Here is a 24,696-nt window from a genome sequence, read left to right on the forward strand (position 1 = left end):
CGATCCCCATGATGTTCCCGTGTCATTTGAGCAGTGTTTCCATCATTTTCAGATGTTTTTAGACCTTAAAAGGACCCCCGGGGGGATCGCGGTAAAAATTCTCGGGTTTCCCATAGACTTACATTGGGCTCGTTGCTCGGGTCAAGTACCCGAGTATTCCAATATGCTCGACCCGAGCATTTTAGTGCTCACTCATCACTAATTATGACCACTCTCTACTTAACGCTCGAAAACTGGCAAATTCATTTTCTTTCTTTACGACTGGTATACCTATGGTGATTCAGTCTTGTTTTTAGGTCCCATGTGGTCTCTCCCACATGCAGTAAATTACAAGGACACAGCAGTAGCTATAAAAAATTCGGAATCACATGTTTGATATTGCTTAATACCATGTTTCCCCGTAAATAGGGTGCCCCCCGAAAGTAAGGCATGCTAGGGGAGCACTGCAGCCGCGCTGTTCGCAGGAGTTAATCACAGCCTGGGAGCTGTGTGCCAATCTCTGCCCATGAGCCCTGCGCCAATCACAGCGCAGGAACCATGGGCCAGCTGACATCATCCATAGCCTCTGATTGTTCCTGGGCTGTGATTGGCCCAGGGCTCCTGCACCACCAAAGCACTGAAAGCAGCTCCGTGGAGGAAACCAGTAAGAAAGTGAAAGTGTGTGTATGGGTGTGTCTGTGTAAGGGTGGGTGTGTGTGTCTGTGTAAGGGCTCATTTCCACTTGCGAGAAACACATCCGTGTCTCGCATGTGGAAACCAAGCTGTGGCACCGGCTCTTTGGAGCGGAGCGTGTAGCTCCATGTGTTCCTATGCGGCCGCACACTCCGCTCTGGAGTGCCTGCGCCACAGCTTGGTTTCCATATGCGAGACACGGACGTGTTTCTTGCAAGTGGAAATGAGCCCTAAGGGTGTGTGTATGTGTGTCTGTGTATGGGTGTGTGTGTCTGTGTATGGGTGTGTGTGTGTCTGTGTAAGGGGGTGTATGTGTACGGTACACACATGGGAGGCTGCAGTGTGATACTGTGATAATGGGAGAAAATAAGACACCCCCTGTTGTGAATTCTGTGGCAGAGTTCACTCCTGTGGTCACAAGTGGTACTTCGGCTGATTCTCTCTGGGAGCTTCCGTTTGTGGAGGAAAATGGTACTGCAGCTTCTGAGTTTCCTCCCTCAGGTGATCTGGTGAGGTTGTTAGCTGCTTCTCTACTTAACTCCACCTAATGCTTTGATCCATGCTTCCTGTCAATGTTCCAGTGTTGGACTTGTGTTTCTCTGGATCATTCCTGTGGCCTGCTGCTCTGCATAGCTAAGTGCTTCTTTGCTATTTGTTGCTATTTTTTCTGTCCAGCTTGTCTATTTGTTTTGCTGGAAGCTCTGGGACGCAAAGGGTGTACCTCCGTGCCGTTAGTTCGGTACGGAGGGTCTTTTTGCCCCCTTTGCGTGGTTTTCTTTAGGGTTTTGTGTAGACCGCAAAGTTATCTTTTCTATCCTCGTTCTGTCTAGAATATCAGGCCTCACTTTGCTGAATCTATTTCATTCCTACGTTTGTCTTTTCATCTTACTCACAGTCATTATATGTGGGGGGCTGCCTTTTCCTTTGGGGTATTTCTCTGAGGCAAGGTAGGCTTATTTTTCTATCTTCAGGCTAGTTAGTTTCTCAGGCTGTGCCGAGTTGCATAGGGAGCGTTAGGCGCAATCCACGGCTGCCTCTAGTTGTGTTTGGAGAGGATCAGGAATTGCGGTCTACAGAGTTCCCACGTCTCAGAGCTCGTTCTATTATTTTGGGTTATTGTCAGATCACTGTATGTGCTCTGATCGCTATGTACATTGTGTTACTGAATTGCCTATCATAACAACCCCCCTCGAAAATACATTACATTACAAAATGCTGTAGATAAGCCCCTGATGCCGGTGGGCTTAGTTCACCCTCGATTTTGGGGGTGACAGCTTCCCTTTACGTTGTCTTATTTTCTGGGAAACGGGGTAGTAAATTTCTCATTGGTCTGAGGATGCAAACATTGGTTGCCCTTCAATATATAGGCAGTGACGGCCACAATTGACACAATTCAAACAGGGTAACACCCCGTCTTCTTGGCTCCTGTTGGAAAATTATTGTTTGCTAATTTTGGAAGGTCCAATGTCCGCATGTGTTAATTTGTATTTTAGACATTAGAAGAGAAAAGGGGGAATTCCTATGTTCCAGAATCTCAGGCACACATCTACCCACCATAGGCCAATGTTTTTTGAGAATACCAGAAATACCAAAAACTGCATTACTCTCTTCACAATGTTCTTGTAATTTATATGGAGTTTAATTTAATTGTAGTTTATGCATCCTCTATTGTAAATTATTTATATGCACTTTATTATGTAACCTGTTAAACACTGATTATATACATGTATATTGTAATCATTTTTATAACTTTGTATGGCACTTATGCACTTTATTACTATAATCAATTTATAATAGATATATTGCTAAATATTCTGCTTCACATTTCACATTGCCTGAGAAAGGCTCACACTTTGAGCTGAAACATCGCTACAGCCCATATGGTCTATTAAACCATTTTTTTCTAAGAAAGAGTGCAGTTTTCATCTTTTATGTATTGCATCAAAATATAGCTATGCAAAAACTTGTTTTTACAATAAAAAGCGTTTTATGCCTGTTTCTCACATCCGCTTTTTAGAATCAGTCACAATCCGTAAGAATGTTGAAATGACACGGATCCTGTGCTGATTGTAAAAAAGGGAGGCACTGGATCCGTTTTTGTGACGGATCCGTCGAAGCAGACGCTCCCTGAATTTAAAGGAGCAAAATTCTAGAGAGATTTCCCGACTGGAATCCAGGCATGCTCAGCTTCAAAAACAGGATCCGTTGCTGGATTCCTGTTTTGGACGGTCAGCAACGGATCCTGCGTCCATAGGCTTCCATTATAACCAATGACGGACAGTGCAGGGTTCGTCGCTGGGCGATTTTTCGACGTACAGAAAAAAGTTTGTGTTGGCTCCGTCCGACGGACAGCGATTTTTCGATGGATCCTGCACACAACAGATGAAACGGATGCCCATCCAGCACAATCCGTCGCTAATACAAGTCTATGAGAAAAAAACGGATCCAGCAGAAAGATTTGCTGGATCCGTTTTTGTTTTTTTTTTTTTCAAAAAATGACGGATTTGGACGGGAGCAAAAAGACAGAAGTATGAAAGAGGCCTTAGTGTGTGACAGCAGCCAAATGTAAAAAACAATATAAATCGGTTATCGTTGTAATCCCACCGACCCAAGCATAAAGATGTCTAATCTCTAATACAGCACGGGGAACTGCATAAAAAATAAATAAAACCAATTCCTCACCTGCTGTTGATTTGTTCATTCTGTCTCCCAAAGATAAAGTAAGGCTCGGCTCACATTTCTCCTGCGCTCTACGTTGAGCGCTTACACTTTGGTTTTCATGTAAAACTCTGAAATAAGTGATTCAGACAGAACCCCTGGAGGAAGAATCCCTATAACGAGGCCAAAGGCACTGTGGACGTCGTATGACCTCTGATCCAGCGGTGTCCAACTTTTTAGCTGTGCATAAAGTGCCAAATAAGTTCCTTAAGAAGTCTAATTTCCAAAATTGGGTCAGGGGCTCTTCAAACACGACGTGGCATCCGCTGATTCCAGCAAATTTTGCATTCAAAAAGGCAAACAGCGCTCCTTCCCTTGCGAGCCCTGCCATGCGCCCCAACAGTAGTATTCAATCACATATAGGGTATAGGAGTGCTAAGGAGAAATGGCACAACAAATTTTGGGGTGCATTACTTTTCTGTTACCATTGTGAAAATAAAATTTAAGTCTAAAGTAACATTTTTAAATGTTCATTTTTTCCTTCCACATTCCATTAATTCCTGTGTACTCCTGAAGGGTTCATAAACTACTTTAAGGCTATTTGCACATGTTGCGGATTAGGCTTAGGAATTTCTGGTGCAGATTCTGCCTCTCCTGGCAGAAAACGCACCTGCGGATTTGTCGCGTTTTTTGTGCATTTATGCTGCGGTTTTCTTGCTGATTTGCTGCATTTTTTACCCCTGCGGTTTTCTATAATGGAATGGGTACAAAAACGCTGCAGATTCACAAAACAGAAGTGACATGCTACTTCTTTTAAACCGCAGAGTTTCCGCAGCGGATTTTCCGCAAAGTGTGCACAGCATTTTTTTTTCTCATTGATTTACATTGTACTGTAAATCAATTGCGGATCTGCAGCGTTTCTGCACCTCAAAAAATGCTGCGGATCCGCAGAGAATCCGCAATGTGTGCACATACCCTTAATGTGGTTTTGAGCACATTGAGGGGTGCAGTTTTTAGAATGGTATCACTTTTGAGTAGTTTCTGTCATATAGACTCCTCAAAGTCACTTTAAATGTGATGTGGTCCATAAAAAAAGTTTTGTAAATTTTATTGTAAAAATGAGAAATTGATGGTCAACTTTTAACTCTTCTAACTTCCTAACAAAAAAAATGATGCTTCAAAAATTGCGCTGATGTGAAGTAGACATGTGGGAAATGTTATTCTTTTAACTATTTTATGTAACATGAGTCTCTGATTTAAGGAAATTAAAAAATAAAAGTTGGAAAATTGTTCTACATCTACTCTATCATGAAGTACAATATAGTGAGGAAAATACTTATTTGATAAACTGCAGATTTTGCAAGTTTTCCCACTTACAAAGAATGGAGAGATCTGTGCAATTAATATAGCTAGAAATAATAATCTTTATTTATATAGTGCCAACATATTCCGCTGCACTTTACAATTAAACAATAATAAGGTAATGAGTGCAGAGTACGAGGGATTCTTAAATAAAAGTGAACAGGTCTGTGGGCAACAGGCTGGTTGGTAGGTGATCAAATACTTATTTTATGCAATAAAATGCAATTTAATTATTTAAAAATCATACAAATGTGATTTTCTGTTTTTCATTTTTAGAATCTGTCTCACAGTTTAAGTGAACTTACAATAATTACAGACCTCTTCATTCTTTGTAGGTGGGAAAACTAGAAAAATTGGCAGTGTATCAAATACTTATGTGCCCCACTGTACGTCAGTATGTCTCAGAATCAGTGGGATCCATTAAAGTATTCCAGAGTTAATACTTCATTAAGTGACACTGGTCAAAATAGATAAAAATTGTTCCGCTCAGGAAGGTGGAAACAAGCATGTGGGGTGAAAGGGTTAAAAAAAAATCCACCCCTTTAAGGAAATTGATATATATTAACCCCTCAAAGTCGCTTCAAAACTGAATAGGTCCCTAAAAAAACGAGTTTCCACATTGCCCTAAAACAGTGTTTCTCAACTCCAGGCCTCAAGACCCACCAACAGGTCAAGTTTTCAGGATAACCTTAGTATTCCTCAGGTGATGTAATTATTGTCTGAAGAGGTACTACAATTATCACCTGGACAATACTAAGGAAATCCTGAAAACATGACCTGTTGGTGGGTCTTGAGGACTGGAGTTGAGAAACACTGCCCTAAAAGAATGAAACATTACTGAACTACTAAACCTTTAACCCTTCTAACACAATAAAAGGATGTTTGAAAAGTTACTGACATAGAAGATGTAAGGTAAATGTTTTGGTAAGTTTTTTTTTTATATAGTAAAACCATAAGGTATACAGGTATAAACATTCAAAGTTTGAATATTGCATATTTTTATTACCAAAATAAATCACAACATATAAGGAAAAAATATTTTCAGAATAACTGGGATGAGATATTCCATCATTACTACCACAAAAAGTGACATTTCAGATTTCAAAAATTAGGTTTTGTCACTAAAGGATTACAATGCCTACTTCCCAATGCGAGTTCTCTGATTTCTAACAACTTGAGATTTGTATACAAAAAATATCCCACATTCAGGACCTGAACCCGTTGAAGCGCCAGACCGGCGCAAAACGGCCGTCGTTCTGCTCCCACATTCTCTTGTTCATTCACCCCTGAGCCGTGAAGATGTATAACTAATAAAGGCAACTGTTAAGAAGATCGGTGAGTGCTGCCGTTTTTCACTTCATTTATTCAGGACCTGAAAATGGCCTCCCTACTGTGTGAACTCTTTCATGTGTAACAAGATGTGGTTTATCTGTAAAACATTTCCCACATTCTGAACATGAAAATGGCTTCTCTCCCGTGTGAATTCTCTCATGTCTAACAAGATGTGATTTATCTGTAAAACATTTCCCACATTCTGAACATGAAAATGGCTTCTCTCCCGTGTGAATTCTCTCATGTCTAACAAGATGTGATTTATCTGTAAAACATTTCCCACATTCTGAACATGAAAATGGCTTCTCTCCTGTGTGAATTCTCTCATGTTTAAGAAGATGACATTTTAGAGTAAAACATTTGCCACATTCTGAACATGAAAATGGCTTCTCTCCTGTGTGACTTCTCTCATGTGCAACAAGATGACATTTTAGAGTAAAACATTTGCCACATTCTGAACATGAAAATGGCTTCTCTCCCGTGTGAATTCTTTCATGTTTAACAAGATGTGATTTATCTGTAAAACATTTCCAACATTCCGAACATGGAAATGGCTTCTCTCCTGTGTGAATTCTCTCATGTGCAGCAAGTTGTGATTTTAAAACAAAACATTTCCCACATTCCGAACATGGAAATTGCTTCTCTCCTGTGTGAAATGTCACATGTGTAAGAAGAGTTGATTTCAATGTAAAACTTTTTCCACATTCTGAACATGAAAATGGCTTCTCTCCTGTGTGAAGTCTCACATGTGTAAGAAGAGTTGATTTCACTGTAAAACATTTTCCACATTCTGAACATGAAAATGGCTTCTCTCCTGTGTGAGTTCTCACATGTGTAAGAAGAGTTGATTTCATTGTAAAATATTTTCCACATTCTGAACATGAAAATAGCTTCTCTCCTGTGTGAAATCTCTTATGTGAAACAAGAGTTGATTTGTTTGTAAAACATTTCCCACAATCTGAACACGAAAATGGCTTCTCTCCTATGTGTATTCTCTCATGTGTAACAAGGCGAGATTTATTTGTAAAACATTTCCCACATTCTGAACATGGAAATGGCTTCTTCCTCGAGGGAGCTTTCTTTTCCACACTTCTTCTGTGACTTTTATTTTGTTTAACAGTCTGTGATGAATTAGGACATTTTACATTAAAAGGATCCATGTCTGAGATGTTAGCATGTTCTTCATATGGGTCTTGTGCAATACTTTTTTGGATTTTGGAGCTGCTGCTACGACCATCTGTCAAGAATATAACTGATGTGATTTTTTTAGTCAAATAACCTTAATACGTATATTTATCTAAATATAAAAACATTAAGAAAAGTAAAAATAAAAAAATTACATAGAAATTGCAAATTGTGTAGCAAAGTTCTATTATTAAGTGACAAGCGTAATTTACATGATGTGATGATTTCACAAAGAATCAATTGTGCTAATGTTCATTCTCAATCATTGGCCAGTGCAAACATAAAATAATAAGACATTTGTCATTGGTTGCATATTTTATATGAGAATAAAAATGATCATTATTGACAGCGCATCATCCTCTTTGTGTAAATTGAGGATATTCTGTATTAAAAAAAAGCCATAAGATAAACAAATCATCATTCCTTCATCAAAATGAAAGCTAATAAGCCCCAATCACCTTCCTATATCATCAATCAGTGCTCATTGATGAAACTATATTCTCCTTGCAGCCACTCGATTTTATTCTTCAAGAGTAGAGGACTGTAGCAGTCACCTCTCTGTGTTAGAGCTTCATGCACCACCTCAATGACGGGAGGTGAGCGGCTGCAAGATACATATTTCAATTTCTCCTTGTAGCCACTCACCCAGTAAAACAGCCCAACTGCTTTAAATACTATTTACCTACAGATTACCAAAATACCTGCATGAAAATAGCGTTTTTGTAGCTGACAGGTTATCTTTAGGGGTTGTTTTACACAGGCAGGTATTGACCTGTAACAAGCACTGATTCATGATATGGAGCAGCTTTGTTCTCTCTCCCCATAGAAAACAGATGAATGATTGGCCAAACCCTCATGGCTATGGTGGATTTCAGAGACAGAGCCGTCAGCAGACTCAGGTACAAGTAATGTCTATACTCACTGTTAGGACTGGCGGAATGCACCAAGAAAGATGTAATAGATGCGTTCGCAGTAAGGGGTCCACCGTGTAGGTGAAAACCTGCTGCTAGTAAATGGCAGCGTAATATGGCGGTGGAAGCGAACCCGGCAAAGTCACAGGTCCGCAATACCGCACTAAAGAGTGCAAGCAAGGAGTCAGCGAACACAACCCCAAGACTCAGGATTGAAGTCCGATTAGACCACTTGCTGACACAACACCGCAACTGGGTGTGTTAGGCAACTATTATAATTAGAGCACCGAAGTGCGAACTGTGCCGTGCTGGCAGACACCACTAAGCACCCAGACGTGGGTCAGGAAGCGCACTACTGGCGCCGCACTGGCGGTCACAGCAATAGACGCTGATACGTGTGTGACACGTTGAGTGGTTAGTCGGGCGCTAGATAGCAGCTATACACCATACGCGAACAGTCAAACAATAGGGTAGGGGTATTTAATGAACGACTTGCACTCACAACAAACACACGTATACAATTGTACACTAGCGCATGGCCATGCGGTCATGCAAAGCTTATATAGCTGTAGTACTTTCAGGACCTTCCAATAAAGGACCAATGGGCAGCTGCCACAGAAGTTAGCCCTTTCAGGACCTGCCAGGAGGACCAATGGGAACCACTGCAGCATCTGAGCATATGACCCTTGATCTCCAACGGGAGATCTCACCCTGGGCATGCTCAGAAGGGAAAAAGGAGGACTTAGTCCCAAAAGCGTCCGCTCGCTGCTACCCAGCACTGGCTTTAATGGCAAAAGCTGGAGAAGCAACAGCAAGCCTAAGCACAGAGTGAGACTGAGCCAGACGCAAGGACCGACGTCTCTGCTGAGCAGGTTTACCTGCAGCAGGAGAAGAATGGGAGACCGCAGCAGAAGCGGGAACTCGACCCCTAACATTACCCCCCCTCCTAGGGCCCCCCCCCCCTTGGGCCTCGCTACGTTCGAAAGCAGCAATGAGCTGCGGAGCCCGAATGTGCTCAGCAGGCTCCCAGGATCTATCCTCAGGACCGTAACCCCTCCAGTCTTCCAAATAAAATTTTTTGCCACGAACCACCTTGTACCCCAACATAGCGTTCACCTCGTAATCATCCGTAGACGAACCCGACGTCCCAGTAGATGACTCAGAAAACTGGGACATGTACACGGGCTTAAAGAGGGACACATGAAAGGTGTCGGTGATACCTAGGCGTGGAGGAAGGGCTAGACGGTAAACCACAGGATTAACCTGTTCGAGGACCTTAAAAGGACCTAAGTAGCGAGGTGCGAACTTAGTAGACTCAACTCGCAGCCTGATGTTACGGGCGGAGAGCCACACTAAGTCGCCAGGAGCAAAGGTTGGAGCGGGGCGCCGATGTGCGTCGGCGGAGGACCTCATTCTCTCCTTGGAAGCCCGAATGGCATCCTGAGTGCGATCCCAAATGTCCCGTGCCTCCACAGCCCAGTCTGCCACCCTGGAATCGGCGGAAGACACGGGCATGGGCACAGGTACCCGCGGATGCTGACCATAGTTAAGGAGGAATGGGGTCTGTCCAGTGGAGTCAGCTACAGCATTGTTCAGAGCAAACTCCGCCCACGGTAGCAAAGATGCCCAGTCATCTTCCCTAGCAGAGACAAAATGTCGCAGATATGTGACCAAGGTCTGGTTGGCTCTCTCCACCAACCCATTCGTCTCGGGATGATATGCCGAAGAGAGATTTAACTCAATACTGAGAAGATGACAAAGCTCTCTCCAGAACCGAGACGCAAACTCGGGACCCAGATCACTGACAATTTTGTCTGGCATACTGTGAAGGCGGAAGATGTGTTTAATAAACAACGCTGCCAAGGCCCGTGCAGTAGGTAGCCGAGGAAGCGGCACCAAATGCACCATTTTAGAAAAATGGTCGGTGATTACCCAAATGATGGTACAGCCACGAGACTTGGGCAAACCCACCACAAAGTCCATCCCGACCATCTCCCAGGGCCTGTCTGCCACTGGCAGAGGGTATAACAAACCAGCTGGCCGTTGACGGAGAGACTTATTTTTGGCACAAGAGACACATGCCCAAACGTAGTCTCCGATGTCACGAACCATATGTGGCCACCAGTACATTCTCGCCAGCAACTCAGATGTCCTCTTTGCCCCAAAGTGTCCACCCACTCTGGACGAATGAGCCCAAGAGAGAACCTCCGGTCGCAAATTGATGGGAACAAAAGTCTTGCCCGGAGGCACAGACTCAAGCGAAACCGGAGCTACGGTTCTCAGACTCTCCGAAGGGACAATAAGCCGAGGCTCCTCCTCCTCAGTTGACACAAGGGAGCGAGAAAGAGCGTCAGCACGAATGTTCTTCTCCCCGGCGAGATAATGTAGAGTGAAGTGGAACCGGGAGAAAAACAAGGACCATCTGGCCTGACGAGAATTCAGCCGCTGGGCTGTACGCAAATAGACCAAATTTTTGTGGTCCGTGAAGACTTGGAATGGAAACCTAGCACCTTCCAAAAGATGTCTCCACTCTGAAAAGGCCAACTTCATTGCTAGCAACTCTCTATCCCCGATGGAGTAATTTCTCTCCGCTGGTGTGAAGGTCTTTGAAAAGAAGAAGCATGGATGCTTCCGACCTTGAGCATCCTTTTGATAGAGAACTGCTCCAGCACCAACGGATGAGGCATCCACCTCCAGAAGGAATGGCTTATCCACATCGGGACGATGTAAGATGGGAGCGCTAGCAAAATGGGACTTTATAGAAGTGAAGGCCTTGGAGACCTCTTCCGACCACAATTTGGGATTCGCTCCCTTCTTGGTGAGGGATACCAAGGGAGCTACCAAAGTGGAGAAGTGGGGGATGAACTGGCGATAGTAATTTATGAACCCCATAAAGCGCTGCACCGCTTTAAGAGAATGGGGTTCTTGCCAGTCCATCACAGCCTGTAGTTTGGCAGGATCCATAGCCAATCCCTGGGCCGAGATGATATAGCCCAGGAAAGGTAAAGACTCCTGCTCAAACACACACTTCTCCAACTTTGCATAAAGAGAATTCGCCCATAGGAGTTCGAAGACTCTGCCAACATCTCTCCGGTGGGAGTCAATATCTGGAGAGAAGATGAGAATATCATCCAGATAGACTACAACCGAGGTGGAAAGCATATCCCGGAAGATATCGTTGACAAAGTCCTGAAAAACGGCTGGGGTATTACAGAGCCCGAAGGGCATTACCAGGTACTCATAGTGCCCATCCCTGGTATTGAAAGCCATTTTCCATTCGTCCCCCTCACGGATGCGAATCAGGTTGTAGGCACCCCGCAGATCTAGTTTGGTGAATATCTTAGCTCCCCTTAGCCTGTCAAAGAGCTCCGATATCAGGGGCAACGGGTACTTATTTTTAATGGTGATAGCATTGAGACCCCTGTAATCGATGCAAGGACGTAATTCCCCATTCTTCTTCTGTACGAAGAAGAATCCCGCCCCTGCAGGAGACACTGACTTCCTAATGAACCCTCTTGCCAAATTCTCCTGGATGTATTGAGACATAGCCTCCGTCTCAGGGAGAGAGAGGGAATATACCCTTCCCTGAGGAGGTTCAGCTCCAGGCAAGAGGTCAATAGGACAGTCATAGGGGCGATGAGGCGGTAGAGTCTCTGCTGCCTTTTTAGAGAATACATCTGCATAGCACCAATAGCACCTTGGAAGAGATGAAAGGTCTGTGGGTACCTCGGTAGTAGAGACCTGTACACACTCACTCACACACCTGCCCATACAAGACTTACTCCAACCCAATATTCTCCATGAGGACCACTCAAATATGTGGGGAGTGGTAACGGAGCCAGGGTATTCCCAGTAAAATCTCATCCATTCCCTCGGGAAGGACTAGAAGGGAAATAATCTCCTGGTGGGAAGGGGACGTGGACAACGAGAATGGAACAGTCTGGTGTGTGATTTGTTGTGGAAGTGTCGACCCATTCACAACTCTAACAGTTACAGGTTTGGCGAGCATAACAAGTGGTACAGCGTGGCGTAGAGCAAAAGCAGAGGACATGAAATTTCCCTCTGCTCCTGAGTCCACACAAAGCTCGACTGTTAGATTGATAAGTCAAACAGGATTGTCCCTTTAACCCCTTAGTGACGGAGCCAAATTTTTTAAATCTGACCAGTGTCACTTTATGTGGTAATAACTCTGCAACGCTTCAACAAATCCCAGTGATTTTGAGACTGTTTTTTCATGACACATTCTACTTTATGATAATGGTAAATTTAGGTCAATATGTTTTGTGTTTATTTATAAAAAATATCAAAAATTTGAGAAAAATGTTAAAAGATTAGCAATTTTAAAAATTTGAATGATTATCCCTTTTATCCAGATAGTCATACCACAGCAAACCATTAATAAATAACATTTCCCACATGTCTGCTTTACATCAGCACCATTTGTAAAATGTTATTTTATTTTTTTAGCATTTTAGGAGGTTTAAAAATGTAGCAGCAATTTTTCATTTTTTCAACGAAATTTACTACATTTATTTTTTTAGGGACTTATCCATGTTTGAAGTGACTTTAGGGGTCTCATATATTGGGAAACCCACAAACGTGATACCATTTTAAAACAGCACCCCCTGACATATCGAAAACTGCTGTCAGGTAGTTTATTAACCCTTCAGGTGCTTTACAGGAATTAATGCAAAGTGGTATGACAGAAATGAAAATGTGTATTTTTACCACCTAAATGCCTCTAACTTCTGAACAGATTACTACAGCCGACAGACTCTAAGGCCGCTATTTGGTCATGAATTGCCATGGCAAACATCAGGACAACAAAATCATGATCTGAGGGCACCAATTGGGATAAAGAGGAAGCCCCCACACTCTGTTAACCATTTATAATGATGTAGTCACTATTTACAGCAGCATCTAAGGGGTTAAACAGGTTTGGACGGTGCAAACACTGATTGTGGCTGATACAGCAAGTTGTCAGCTACAGTGCACAACTGACAGATGCTGGATTGTTACCTGTATGGGGAGGCTATTCTCTTATTTGTAAGGTCAGTTAAAGGGCGTATTGGCTGTCACTAAGGGGTTAAAGGACAGTTTGGAGGAAAAAGCCGCTGTGTCTAGTGAACCTCCCCCTAAGGTTACTAGACGCGATAGTTTTCCCGACTGCCGTGGACATTTATTAGTGTAATGTCCTCATTGGTGACAATTTTTACAAACCATGGGTACTCGAGCGGCCTGAGACTTGAGTCCCGCTCGAGAAACCTCCATGGCCTCATGGGAGTCGGACACCAATACGGAAGATTCAAGAGGTCTGGCGAAGGTGGGAGCCAGTCTAAACCTCTGCCTACACTGGGTCTGCTCTAACCTTCGTTCGTGAAAACGGAGGTCGATGCGGGTAGAAAGAGAAATAAGCTCCTCCAGTGTGGCGGGTATCTCCCTGGCGGCTAAGGCATCCTTCACGTGGTCTGCCAGTCCCCTCCAGAACACCGGAATTAGAACTTTATCCGACCACTCTAACTCCGAGGCTAGAGTCCGGAACTGGATGGCAAACTGGCTGACCACGGACGAGCCCTGAGTAATTGTCAATAACTGGAGCGCGGTATCGTGTGTAATACGGGGTCTCAAAAAGACCTGCTTCAGAGCGTCCAGAAAGAGCGGAGCACTCTGTACTACACGGTCATCACGCTCCCAAAGTGGCGTTGCCCACTCCAACGCCCTGCCCGACAAGAGAGATAAAATAAATCCCACTTTCGCCCGTTCCGTAGGGAAACGCGCCGCCAGGAGCTCGAGGTGTATGGAGCACTGGCTTACGAATCCGCGACATTGTTTACTGTCACCAGCAAACTTGTCAAGAAGCGGGAGACGGGATAAAGTCGGGGCAGAGGTGGCAGCAGACAAACTGGCTGCAGCTACACTTGCAGCCTGAACAGCGACAGCAGTGACATCCACAGCTGAGGTTGAACGCTCTATAGCCGCCAACCTTCCCTCCAGCTGCTGGATGTACCGCTGTAAGGCTAGGTTCACATTGCGTTAGTGCAATCCGTTTAGCGCTAGCGGATTGCGCTAACGCAATGTTTTCTAGGAGGCTGCGGTCGGGGTCGCGGTAACGTCCCCGCTCTCGCAGATCCCCGATCTGCGAGAGTGGGGAACGGACCGCGGGCGCGCCTCGGACGCTGCAAGCAGCGTCCGCGGCACGCCAGGAATCACCGGCGCGTCGCTAGCGCGTGCTGAACATGGCACGCGCTAGTGAAGCGCGTTCCCATTAGCGTGAATGGGCGCGCTAACGGACGCGTTGCACGGCGTTAATTTTGCCGTGCAACGCTGTCCGTTTAACGCGGTCCCATAACGCAATGGGAACCCAGCCTTAACGCTCATCGTCTGCCATTTACTAGCCAGACCCTGGCGCTAGTGTTCTGTTAGGACTGGCGGAACGCACCAAGAAAGATGTAATAGATGCGTTCGCAGTCCGGGGTCCACCGTGCAGGTGAAAACCTGCTGCTGGTAAATGGCAGCGTAATATGGCGGTGGAAGCGAACCCGGTAAAGCCACAGGTCCGCAATACCGCACTAAAGAGTGCAAGCAAGGAGTCAGCGAACACAACCCCAAGACTCAGGATTGAAGTCCGATTAGACCACTTGCTGACAACACCGCAACTGGGTGTGTTAGGCAACTATTATAATTAGAGCACCGAAGTGCGAACTGTGCCGTGCTGGCAGACACCACTAATCACCCAGACGTGGGTCAGGAAGCGCACTACTGGCGCGTGGCGCCGCACTGGCGGTCACAGCAATAGACGCTGATACGTGTGTGACACGTTGAGTGGTTAGTCGGGCGCTAGATAGCAGCCATACACCATACGTGAACAGTCAAACAATAGGGTAGGGGTATTTAATGAACGACTTGCACTCACAACAAACACACGTATACAATTGTACACTAGCGCATGGCCGTGCGGTCATGCGAAGCTTATATAGCTGTAGTACTTTCAGGACCTTCCAATAAAGGACCAATGGGCAGCTGCCACAGAAGTTAGCCCTTTCAGGACCTGCCAGGAGGACCAATGGGAACCACTGCAGCATCTGAGCATGTGACCCTTGATCTCCAACGGGAGATCTCACCCTGGGCATGCTCAGAAGGGAAAAAGGAGGACTTCGTCCCAAAAGTGTCCGCTCGCTGCTGCCCAGCACTGGCTTTAATGGCAAAAGCTGGAGAAGCAACAGCAAGCCTAAGCACAGAGTGAGACTGAGCCAGACACAAGGACCGACGTCTCTGCTGAGCAGGTTTACCTGCGGCAGGAGAAGAATGGGAGACCGCAGCAGAAGCGGCCCGAGATTCCCCCTGTGCAGAAGCTGGAACTCGACCCCTAACACTCACATCTCTAATTACATGTCTGTGGTCTGGACTGTTTTAGAATAATAAAAGCATAATTGGATTCCATGTTGCATCCTCTGGTGTGTGCTGTGGAAATTATGTCTACAGGGTGGGTCATTTACATGGCTCCACCTAAATAAAATGGGAATGTTGGTGATATCAACTTCCTGTTTGTAGGACATTAGTATATGGGTGGGGGAAACTTTTCAAGATGAATGGTGACCATGGCGACCATTTTGAAGTCGGCCATTTTGGATCCAACTTTATTTTTTCCAAAAAGAGGGTCATGTGAAACATTAAACTTGTTGAGAATTTCACAAGAAAAACAATGGTGTGCTTGGTTTTAATGTAACTTTATTCTTTCGTGCGTTATTTACAAGTTTATGACCACTTATAAAATGTGTTCAAAGTGCTGCCCATTGTGTTGGATTGTCAATGCAACCCTCTTCTCCCACTCTTGACACACGGATAGCAACACCGCAGATGAAATGCTAGCACAGGCTTCCAGTATCCTTTGTTTTAGATGCTGCACATCTCGTATCTTCACAGCAAAGACAATTGCCTTCAGATGACCATAAAGATAAAACTCTAATGGGGTCAGATTGGGAGACCTTAGTGGCCATTCAACAGGCCCACGACGACCAATCCACTTTCCAGGAAACTGCTCATGTAAGAATGCTTGGACCTGACACTCATAATGTGGTGGTGCACCATCTTGCTTGAAAAACTCAGGGAACGTGCCATCTTCAGTGCATAAAAAGGGCAACATATCATCATGTAGCAATTTCAGATATCCAGTGGCATTGAGGTTTCCACTGATGAAGAATGGCCCCACTATCTTTGTATCCCATATACCACACCATACCATTAATTTTTGTGTTCCAAAAGTCTTGGGGGGGATCTATCCACTGTGGGTTAGTGTCAGACCAATAGCGGTGGTTTTGTTAACTTCACGATTCACAAAAAAGTTTCTGCCTCATCACTGAACATAATGATCTGTGTAAACTGAGGGTCCTGTTCCAATTTTTGTTTTGCCCATTCTGCAGATTTAGCGCCCCAATCTGGGTCATCCTCATTGAGATGCTGCAGCAGCTGGATTTTGTAAGGGTGTCATTTATCAGTAGCTAATATCCGCCGAAGGGATGTTCGACTGATGCCACTCTCCAGTGACATGCGGCGAGTGCTACGTTGTGGGCCCTAGCTGAATGAAGCTAGGACAGCCACTGATGTTTCTTCATTAGTGAATTTTATTGAGTCCACATTTTGGCAAATTCAACACTGAACCTGATTCACAGAATTTGGAAAGCAGTTTGCTAACTGTAGCATGGGAGATGGGTGGACTCGTAGGGTGTCTTGCATTGAAATCTGCTGCAATAACCCAGGTACTGCGTTCACCAGACATCAAAACAATTTCTATCTGCTCCTCACGTGTTAACCTCTGCGACATGTCAATGGCTGTAAGCAAAGAGAAACTTGGACTTAAAATGGCCACCACGGTCCCCCCTCTCGTATACTAATGTGCCACAAGCAGGAAGTTGATATCACCAACCATTCCCATTTTATTTAGGTGTATCCACATAAATGGCCCACCCTGTATTCTTCAGTGAGCACTTCAAATCGACCACTGGCACCCAATCCTCCATGTGAAGAGTGCAGGACTTGCTCATATTGTATTACTGATGTCTAGAGCAGTGGTCCCCAACTCCAGGCCTCGAGGGCCGCCAACAGTGCAGGTTTTCCTTAGTATTGCACAGGGGTTGGAATCATCACCTGTGCAGATGATTACATTACCACCGATGCAATACTAAAGAAATCCTGAAAACCTGCACTGTTGGTGGCCCTCGAGGCCTGGAGTTGGGGACCCCTGGTCTAGAGAAATGCTTAAGCGTCAGTACTACTAGGTAGTGTCTGTCTCACAAAATCACTGACCGCTACATGCAGAATAAAGGAGACGTATGGTCGTGTACTAGGAAGTCATGGCCATGGAGCAAATATAAAGAAGGATAAGCCCAGGCAATTCTCTGCTTTCTCTTATAATATACTCCTGGCTGTGACTACGAGACAATGGTCTTAAAGGGACACTGTCACCTGAATTTGGAGGGAACAATCTTGCCTTGCGCAGGCATGTACTACGGAGGACAGAGAATGAACTTCAATCCAATATTGTAGCCAGCATGCAGCCAGCGGGTAAGGAAAGGGTAAATCAAAAACCCCCAAACCCCACCTCCATGGCTGAAGATTGTTCCCTCCAAATTCAGGTGACAGTGTCCCTTTAAAAGTTTTTTTAATCTCCAGATAGTACAGTATACCAAATAGGTTATTTAGGATATATACAGTGCTAAAAAAAATAAAGGGAACACTAAAATCCCACATCCTAGATATCACTGAATTAAATATTCCAGTTGTAAGTCTTTATTCATTACATAGTGTAATGCGATGAGAACAGTAAAACCTAAAAATGATCAATGTAAACCACAACTAATATCCCATGGAGGTCTGGAGTTGGAATGATGCTCAAAATCAAAGAGGAAAATCAAATTGCAGGCTGATCCAACTTCAGTGGAAAAGCCTCAAAACAAGGAAATGATGCTCAGTAGTGTGTGTGGCCTCCACGTGCCTATATGACCTCCTTACAACTCCTGGGCATGTTCCTGATGAGGCGGCAGATGGTCTCCTGAGGGATCTCCTCCCAGGCCTGGACTAAAGCATCCGCCAACTCCTGGACAGTCAGTGGTGCAACGTGACATTGGTGATACGAGACATGTTGTCCCAGATGTGTTTAATCGGATTAAGGTCTGAGGAATGGGCGTTCCAGTCCATGGCTTTGATGCCTTCATCTTGCAGGAACTGCTGACACACTCCAGCCACATGAGGTCTGGCATTGTACTGCATTAGGAGGAACCCAGTTGCAACCGCATCAGCATATGGTTTCACAAGGGGTCTGAGGATCTAATCTCGGTATGGAGGGCTGTGTGGCCCTCCAAAGAAATGCCACCCCACACCATTGCTGACCCACTGCCAAACCTGTCATGCCGAAGGATGTTGCAAGAAGCAGATAGCTCTCCACGCCGTCGAGACTCTGTCACATGTGCTCAGTGTGAACCTGCTTTCATCTGTGAAGAGCACAGGGCGCCAGTTGCAAATTTGCCAATCCCTGGTGTTCTGTGGCAAATGTCAGGCGTCCTGCATGGAGTCGGTTTCTAACCTTTTGTGCAGACACATGCACATTTGTGGCCTGCTGAAGGTCATTTTTCAAGGCTCTGGCCAGAGGCGCAGCTAGGGTTTCGGTTCGGGGGGCTAAGCTTCTCAGTGGTCCCCCTACCAGGTAACCTTGATTACAATTCGGTGACGCGCCCTAGTAGTGGAGGAGAACCTCAGTAGATGATCGCGCAATTACTGAAGATAATCTCTATATAAAGACCAACATGGATATTACCGCCATATGGTCAGTGGTAAATACCAGTCCTACAGAACATATAAGTGATCACAGCACAGTTATAGATGGTGACTTACCTCAGATGTTCTTTATGATGGAATCGTTCACTTTTCCCATCTTTTCGATCTGGCCCAGATCGACATGACAACTTCTTCCAGCAACGACTCACCTGCAGAGATTACAACAAAGACACATTTCACTTCTCATATTCCAGCACCATCACCATCTATTCCCAAGCTGCACAAACTCCTCATCCTGCTGATACCCCAATACTGAGCAGCTGCTGCCGTATGTGACCCTATTACTGTACCTGATACCCCAATACTGAGCCGCTGCTGCCGTATGTGTTCCTATTAGTGCACCTGCTGTGCGGTTCTCTGTGCCTTCTAAATTCTAAAGCTACCCTCTATAATATAGTAATGCCGGGTGCAAGTGCCCTAGAAAACAGTGCCTACATTTTGCCCCCTAGAACGTAATATTGCCCTGTGTGCCCCTTTGATAGTCACAGTATCCCGAGTTCCCCTATAACAATAAGTGCCCACTTTACATTTAATAATGTCCCAAGTCTCCCCCCCTGTACAGCTCCCCTACACACAGTATGATACTCTCTTATACACAGTATACTGACCCCTTAGTAGCCTCCAAACTGTTTGATGGCTCCAACACAGTAATCCCCACACTGTATGATGCCCCTCTAGATAGCCTCCATATAGTATAATGCACCAGACCCTCCTCAATATAGTATAATGTACCAGATAGTCCTCAATATAGTATAATGCACTCCCCATAGGCCTTCTCTATATTGTATAATGCACCCCCTATAGGCAGACTCTCTAGTATAAGACAGCACCCCATAGGCAGACCCTGTAGTATAAGGTAGCATCCTGCGGGCAGACCCTGTACTATAAGGCAGCACCCCTATAGGCAGACCCTGTAGTATAAGGCAGACCCTGTAGTATTAGGCAGACCCCATAGGCAGATCCTGTAATATTAGGCAGACCCCCATAGGCAGATCCTGTAGTATTAGGCAGACCACCCATAGGCAGAGACTAATATTAGGCAGACGCCCCATAGGCAGATCCTCTAATATTAGGCAGACCCCCCCTAGGCAGATCCTGTAGTATTAGGCAGACCCCCATAGGCAGATCCTGTAGTATAAGACAGCATCCCCCACCCCCATAGGCAGACCCTGCAGCATTAGGCAGACCCCCCATAGGCAGATCTTGTAATATTAGGCAGACCCCCCATAGGCAGATTCTGTAGTAGGCAGCATCCCTTAAAAAAATACTCACCTCTCTTCTTCCTGGTTCCTGCGCTGCTCTGTGCGCCCGCTGATCTCCTGACAGCGTCGCCGATATCAGACGCTGACAGGGGGATGATGGGGGAAGGAGCGCAGCACAGTGCTCCTTCCCTCATCATTGCGGTCAGCTGTATCGGCTAAATGCCGGTACAGCTGACCTTGCGATGAGAGGAGGGGGCCCACTGCTGGCACTGGGCCCCCCCGCCTGCTCAGGGGCCCCATAGCGGGCAGAGCAGGGAGATCGATTCTCCCTGCTCTGCTGCAGAAGGTAACTGTATCGGCGCGCGCCGATACAGATACAGTAACGTAGCTCCGGGTGGGCCCCCTCTGAGCACCGGGCCCGGGGCGCTCGCACCCTCTGTCTCCCCAGTAGCTACGCTACTGGCTCTGGCAGTGCTCCTCCTGTTTCTCCTTGCACAAAGGCTGAGGTTGTTGCCCTCCTATGGCCCCCTCCACGTCTCCTTGTGTACTGGCCTCTCTCCGGGTAGCGCCTCCAGCCTCTGGACACTACGCTGACAGACACAGCAAACCTTCTTGCCACAGCTCGCATTGATGTGCCATCATGGATGAGCTGCACTACCTGAGCCACTTGTGTGGGTTGTAGAGTTTGTCTCATGCTACCATGACTGTGAAAGCACAACCAACATTCAAAAGTGACCAAAACATCAGCCAGAAAGCATTGGTACTGAGATGTAGTCTGTGCTCTCCACCTGCAGAACCACTCCTTTATTGAGGGCGACTTGCTAATTGCCAATAATTTCCATCTGTTGTCTATTCCATTTGCACAACAGCATGTGAAATTGAGGATGATACCGCGCTAAAGGGAAATGTCTGTGCTGAGGAATCTATATACCAAAAGGTGGAGTATACAAAAGTTGCCCCTATTAATAAACTCCCCGCTGAGTCCCTGCTACATGTGATGGCAAAAAATGGAAGGATAAGTGCACTGTGATAAATACTATGCTGAGCACAACGTGGTACCAGAGGTGTTGGCACTAACCAATAAGAGTCTGACTCACCGAGGTCTGATGATAGACGTAGTGCCAGAGGTACCAAGGATCCGAGCGCCTGGAAAGTGAGTCCAGCACATGAGACGCTGATCCTGAGGAACAAGTACTGGGCGAGGAAGCCTTCCCTGATGAAGAAGGACTGCGTTCCTTCGAAACGTGTCGGTTGTCTGCTTGGTCCCAGTGTTGCTCCACACTTTTTGTGACGTCACACAGTGAGCGCTCCCGTCGGCCATTTTTTATTTTTTTTCTCTTTTCCCTCACTGTTTCCAGTGACGCCACCGGCCGGGCGGTCCTGGTTTCCACGCCGACTCACCACCTTCCTGTTTGGCTGCTGCTACCTGGCGCTGGCTTCCTCGCCCAGTACATGTTCCTCAGGATCAGCGTCTCATGTGCTGGACTCACTTTCCAGGCGCTCGGATCCTTGGTACCTCCTCTGGCACTACGTCTATCATCAGACCTCGGTGAGTCAGACTTGTATTGGTTAGTGCCAACACCTCTGGTACCACGTTGTGCTCAGCATAGTATTTATCACAGTGCACTTATCCTTCCATTTTTTCCCATCAGATGTAGCAGGGACTCAGCGGGGAGTTTATTAATAGGGGCAACTTTTGTATACTCCACCTATTGGTATATAGATTCCTCAGCACAGACATTTCCCTTTAGCGCGGTATCATCCTGTTTTACTAATATTGTTTACTTACATTGACAGCCCTGGCATCTGGCTGTTTTGATACCAGCAGCAAAGGGTACCTTTTCTATTGGTAGCGCTGGTGTTTTCCTTTGTTGTATACAGCATGTGAAATTGATTTTCAATCAGTGTTGCTTCTTAAAGGGAAGGTGCCACCAGTTTTCTTGTATTTAGTTTTTTTGTGAAATTAAGCTTAAAATAGTAATTAAAATGTATTAATGCAATGTTTGCAAACATTTCTATATGAAAAATTATATATAATTTTTTTTTACAAATGTACATATTTACCACTAGGGGGAGCATTTTCCGTTTTAGACCTCAAGCAGCTATAGTAAGATTTACCAGCTTTACTTTTAGCAGCAAAATTTGGGCAGTAACTGCTGACATCGCCATTTCCCTCCCCTTTTGGGTGGTCTAGTATCCCTGGGGCAGACTGAAGAGCAGCATCACAGGGCAGCACAATTTTGTGTGTGACTGCCCTGTGACCTGCTATTAACAGCAGTTACTGCATCAGAGGCACAGCTTGTTTACAGAGGAGCAGAACACAGTGGGCTCAGCAGCATTTTTTGTGAATAACATTCTTACCATCCCCCTTAATCCCTGTCCTGTCAGCTGTTCTGCTCTCTCTCCAGGTGTCAGCTCCCTCTCTGCAGGCTGTGAGTGCAGCTTACCGGAGATCACAGGGACTGTGTGTGAGGGGGGAGGCGGAGACACAGCAGGAGAAGCACACAGCTCAGCGTGTGAGGAGCAGAGGATGGCTGCCCAGGACGTGCCTGCCTGGAGTGCAGAGGAGCAGGGAGGTAAATCACCTGCACTCCCCACTCTCCATCCTCTGGCTCCAGTGAGCGCTTCTTCTGTCCTGCGATAGAGAGTAAGTGGAGCTCGGCAGATAGCACAGGGCTATAATAAAATGGCAGCTAGTCACACCTACAGCAGTGAGTTGTGCAGCCCACAGAGGCGTGCCCAGCCACTGCTAATGCTGCTGCAATGTTAGAAATAGGGTCAGCGTCGGTCTATTATCTCCTATGTCCATGGGGTGCAGTAATCTGACACTGATAGTGCCCTGCTACTGATGTGAAACCAAGATGTCAGCCCCCAGTGCATTCTTTAAACTCATAACACATGAAATCTGTTTCACATGCATTTAAAACTTGGTTATAGCAGCATGTTATGCTACATTACAGTTATTATTAATGATCTACAAACGCGGTACCTTACCTTTAAGTGGATAGTTTGATTTCACATAAGTTTGATTTACTTGGAGTTATATTCTGTTGTTTAAGTGTTCCCTTTATTTTTTTGAGCAGTGTATTAATCCTCGAACCAGAACTCTGATGGATATAATGTAAAACACTAAACTAGATACTTTGCCCATGAGGTGTTACTTGTCTTTCATGATTTATCATCCCAGTCTATTCTTAAATCTATATTATAGATACAAAACCGGTCTTATTACATATTGTGTCATTACATTATCAGCCCTATATAATCTGTATTTTAGCTAAATGGGGAAATCTATGGCCAAAAATGCTGAGAAAACACATAACAAAAAACGTCAAGCCTAAAATTGTCCGGTCCGGTGAATGAGGAGAATGTGACTATTCTCTGCTTTATTTAGGGGTGACTCCTCACTGGGGCAGTTACCTGTAGGAACGTCCTCTTCGCACCACTCATCATCCCGCACATCGCTTTTTCCTTTCTTCATTATGGCTTCAGCTTTGATATTCTTCAGATATTTGCCTGGATGTCAAAGCTGTGAAAGTAGTAATGTAAAAGTCACATAGTTATTAAGGTTGAAGGAAGACTTTAAGTCCATCTAGTTCAACCCATAGCCTAACCTAACTTGCCCTAACATGTTGATCCAGAGGAAGGCAAAAAAAACCCATGTGGCAAAGAGTAAGCTCCACATTGGGGCAAAAAATTCCTTCACGACTCCACATACGGCAATCAGACTAGTTCCCTGGATCAACGCCCTATCAAGGAATCTAGTATATATAACCTGTAACATTATACTTTTCCAGAAAGGTATCCAGTCCCCTCTTAAATTTAAGTAACGAATCACTCATTACAACATCATACGGCAGAGAGTTCCATAGTCTCACTGCTCTTACAGTAAAGAACCCGTGTCTGTTGTTATGCTTAACCCCTTCCCGACCTTTGACGCATACGCTGCGTCATGAAAGTCGGTGCCATTCCGACCCATGACGCAGCATATGCGTCATGGAAAGATTGCGTCCCTGCAGATCGGGTGAAAGGGTTAACTCCCATTTCACCCAATCTGCAGGAACAGGGGGAGTGGTAGTTTAGCCCAGGGGGGGTGGCTTCACCCCCACCGTGGCTACGATCACTGATTGGCTGTTGAAAGTGAAACTGCCAATCAGAGCGATTTGTAATATTTCACCTAAAAAAACTGGTGAAATATTACAATCCAGCCTTGGCCGATGCTGCAATATCATCGGCCATGGCTGGAAACATTAATGTGCACCCACCCCACCGATCGCCCCTCCAGCCCCCCGATCCGTGGTCCGCTCCCCTCCGTCCTATGCTCCGCTCCCCCCGTACTCCAATCAAACCCCCCGCACTCCGATCACCCCCCCGCACAGCGATCCCTCCCCCCGCACAGCGATCCCCCCGTGCTCCGATCCACCCGCCCGCACAGCGATCCCCCACTCCGTGCTCCAATCCATCCCCCCGTGTTCCGATCCACCCCCCATGCTCCGATCCACCCCCCCGTGCTCCGACGCCCCCCCCCCCCCCCCTGGCCCTGA

The 24,696-nt window shown here is 45.7% G+C and overlaps 1 pseudogene; it reads right to left on the reverse strand.

Annotated features, from left to right (window-relative positions):
• Positions 1-24,398, reverse strand: part of LOC138645822 (oocyte zinc finger protein XlCOF7.1-like) — an 87,427-nt pseudogene extending 63,029 nt beyond the window's left edge.
• Between the last annotated feature and the right edge of the window lie 298 nt (positions 24,399-24,696).

The sequence above is a fragment of the Ranitomeya imitator genome, chromosome 7, assembly GCF_032444005.1.
Source record: "Ranitomeya imitator isolate aRanImi1 chromosome 7, aRanImi1.pri, whole genome shotgun sequence".
Taxonomy (NCBI): Eukaryota; Metazoa; Chordata; class Amphibia; order Anura; family Dendrobatidae; genus Ranitomeya; species Ranitomeya imitator.